Here is a 4023-nt window from a genome sequence, read left to right on the forward strand (position 1 = left end):
AATGGACACAGAGAGCAGACCACAGCAGGAGAGGGTGGGAGAGAGGAGAGAAATAAAGAAAAAAATAGATAAATCTTAAAAAAAAAAAAGAATCAAATATTTAGGAATAAATTTAGTCAGGAACATAAAGGACTTATATTCAGAAAGCAACAAAACATTACTAAAAGAAATTTTAAAAGATCTAAATAAATGGAAGGATATTCTGTGTTCATGGATTGGAAGACTAAATATCATTAAGATGTCAATGCTACCCAAGCAATTTATAGATTCAATACAAATCCTATTCCAACAACCTTTTTTGCAGAAATGGAAAAGTCAATCATCAAATTTATATGGAAGGGTAAGGGGCCCTGAATATCTAAAGCCCTTTTGAAAAGGAAGAATGAAGTGGGAGGACTCAAACTTCCCAATACTAAAATTTATTACAAAGACTATACTTTCAGGGATCATTTTTATAGTTCATTACTAGAGAAGGTTCTCTGAACATGTAGGGCACCAAAATTTTATTACAAAGCCACAATAATTCAATCAGCATGGTACCGGCATAATGACAGCCATATAGACTAATGTAATCCAATTGAGATCTGAGAAATTAACTTACACATTTATATGAAAGAACAGTCCCTTCAAATATGGTGCTAGGAAAACTGGATCTCCATTTGCAAAAAAGAAAAAAAAAGAAGATGCCTTCCTTACACCATATACAAAATTCAATTCAAAATAGATCAAAGACCTAAATATAAGGGCTACAATTATTACAAACTCCTAGAAGAAAATTAGGGAAGTATCAGAACCTTGTTAGGCAATGTTTCCAATGTTTCCATAGACCTTATACCCAAAGCACAAGCAACAAAAGAAAAAATAAGTAAATGAGACTTCATCAAAACTAAAAACTTTTGTGCCTCCAAGAACTTTATCTTGAAAGTAAAATGACAATCTACCCAAAGGGAGAAAGTATTTGGAAGCCATATATCTGATAAAGGAGTAATATCCAATGTATATAAAGAAATCTTTCAGCTTAACAAAAAGACAAGCAATCCAACATATATGGGCAAAAGCCTTGAATAGACGTAGTCCCAAAGAAGACATGCAACTGGCCAAAAATCACATAAAAAGATGCTCAATATCATTAGCCATCAGGGAATGCTAACCAAAACCACAATGAGATAGCATTTCACACCCATTAGAATGGCTGTTATTTAAAAAAAACAAAATAACAAGTTGAAGAGTATGCAGAGAAATGGGAATACTCATTTATTGCTGGTGGAAAGTAAAATGGTGCAGCTGCTATGGAAGACAGTTTGGCAGTACCTCAGAAAGCTAAGTGTAGAATTCCATATGGCCTAGCAATCTCACTACTATCTATTTACCCCAAAGAATTGAAAGCACAGTCTCAAACAGATATTTGCACACTGATGTTCATAGTGGTATTATCCAAAATTGCCAAAAGATGGAGGCAACCCAAGTGCCCATCAACTGATGAATGAATTAATAAAATGTGGTATATACATGTAATGGAATATTACTCAGCCTTAAAAGGGAATTAAGTCCTGATACATGGGACAACATAGATGATCTATGAATATATCATATTGAGTGCCATAAGTTAGACACGAAAGGACAAATAGTGTACTATCTCACTGATTTGAAAAACCTGGATAAGCAAACTTGCAGAATCAGAATCTGGAATATAGGTTACCATGGGACTAAGGATGGGGATTGGGAATGGAAAGTTAAGGCTTAAAATGTACTGGGTTCCTATTTAGAATGATGGAAATGTTCTGGTAATTCTTGGTGGTAATGGTAGCTCAGCATTGAGAAGGCAATTGACAGCACTGAAATACATATATCTAAATATGATTCAAAAGGATAAATATTAGATTTCATGTATGGTAACAGAGTAAATTTTTAAAAAATCCTTGGAACTGCACAACACTATGAACCCTAAATTAAGTCATGGACTCTAATTAATAGTACAATTATGAAAATGTGCTATCATCAGTTGTAACAAATGATCTACACCAATGCTAGGTGTTGATGGTGGGGTGGTATATGGGAAGTTTGTATTTTATGTATGAATGTTCTGTAAACCCACAACTTCCTTAATAAAGAAAAAAAGCTATAAAGAAAGGAAATATACAAAAAGAGCAGTTACAAAGGTGAGATTACCTGGAATTTTGATTTACATTTTATTTATTTACCTACCATTTAAATTATTTGCAATAATATGCACTGCTTTTATAAACAGAATAAAAGATGTTTCCTGCTTTTAAAGGCTCTTTCAAGTAAATTTGCTTTATAGGAACAGAACTTAACTGTCTCTGTAATTTTCCTTTATTTTGGTGAATCATTCCTTTGTCAGACTAAAGTTAAAATAAACTAAGCAACCAACTTTATAAAAGAAAGGTGGAGAAAGACCCTATGCTTTAATTATGCTGTTTCAAATTGTGAAATCCTTCAAAAACTATTGTGCTAGAAGTACACTAATTAGATTAATTTGAAGAGTCATATTTTCATTGAGTTTATACTCAATGAAAACATAAATATTCAGATGGAAAAGAAAAAATTTTAAAGCAATAGGACAATGTATTGCTTTGTCATAAGATTCTTGGATGTCTTTATTATACTTATTATAGCCTTGCAGAACCAGAATTCTTGGAAAATCAGACACTAAAAAGAAAAAGTAGATAACAAAATTTCAATTAGAAGATAGAGAAAAAGCTGATAGTAGATATGGTCTACTATTTCCTCATATAGATGATGCTTAAGCATCCAAATTTTCCAAAAATTGCCTCATTACACATGTGTCTGTGAAATGCTGAGGAGGGTATACTATTAGTAAGGATAAATTTTTCTGAAAAAGTTTGTTCTTATTTGAAACAAAACTAGCTCAAACTAAGTAAGACCGATTTATTTACTTCAGGACTTCTTTATAACTTTAGTTTGCTGAACTTCTTGAGGGTAATATATAATACTCAGCATTTCAAGAAAAAGTATTGCACAAAAGGAACATCCCTTTATTTTCACACCATTTTGCATTACTATTTTGATTATGTACTTTATGAAACACTAGATCAAATAATTTCTTCTTCCTGTTGGACTGGCTCTTACCTTTTGGCCTTCTCCCATATTTAAGTCCTTGCTTACTTGAGGGACACCCAAGGTAATATCTACTGTACCCACCTGTATATGCATTTTCATCATTAGTGATGGTTTCTTGAGATTATTAAGGAATAATCCCTTAAAATTAAAATCCCCCAGAACACATAATAAAATTATCATCCTCAGAATAGTTAAATACATTGAGGCTAGGTTTAGTGGGTCCCTCACCAAATAAGACATACAGTAGTTTAAATTTTGATGAAAATAAAAGATACTCATGATGTCAGTCTCCCATGGCTAAAAAACATTGTGATGAAGAACAGAGAATTAGTATGGAGTGATACACAAGTGAATAAAGGCTGCCAAGAATGAACTTAACTTTATATAGCTACTATCTGTACTGTTACACATGAAATTCATAATTTAATAAATAGAATCCTCCAAAATACAGAAGAGTAAATAACAACAATTAATTTTGAGATATAAACTAGATTTAGAAGGGTAATTTATTGATCCTTAAGTAATACATTTGATGTCCTAAGCAATATTAAGCACTCTCTGCATAATAGAAAAAAGCTAAGAATAAAGTTTATTCATATTTTGTATAAAGATGATGAATGAGAGGATATAATAATGGGAATTATACATAACAATTACCCAGAATTGAAGAGCAATATGAATCTTTAAAATGGAAAGCCTTACCAGTGAAGAAAGAGAAAATTATAAAGTCAATGTGCTAAATGGCTAATATTTAAGGGACTGGATCAAAGGTAAATGGGAATTCTTTGTATTATTCTGGCAATTGTGTTTTTAAGGCTGAAATGATGTCAAATAAAATTTTTAAAAGCACATAAACTACTTAAAACAGCATAAGGCACATATGGAATCTTAAATAAATATTAGATGCTGATGCTGTCACAG

The 4023-nt window shown here is 31.8% G+C and overlaps 1 pseudogene; it reads left to right on the forward strand.

Moving 5' to 3' along the window:
- The first annotated feature begins 427 nt into the window (after positions 1-427).
- Positions 428-513, forward strand: LOC111760825 (small nucleolar RNA U3; annotated as a pseudogene).
- Positions 514-4023: the final 3510 nt, after the last annotated feature.

The sequence above is a fragment of the Dasypus novemcinctus genome, chromosome 4, assembly GCF_030445035.2.
Source record: "Dasypus novemcinctus isolate mDasNov1 chromosome 4, mDasNov1.1.hap2, whole genome shotgun sequence".
Lineage (NCBI taxonomy): Eukaryota > Metazoa > Chordata > Mammalia > Cingulata > Dasypodidae > Dasypus > Dasypus novemcinctus.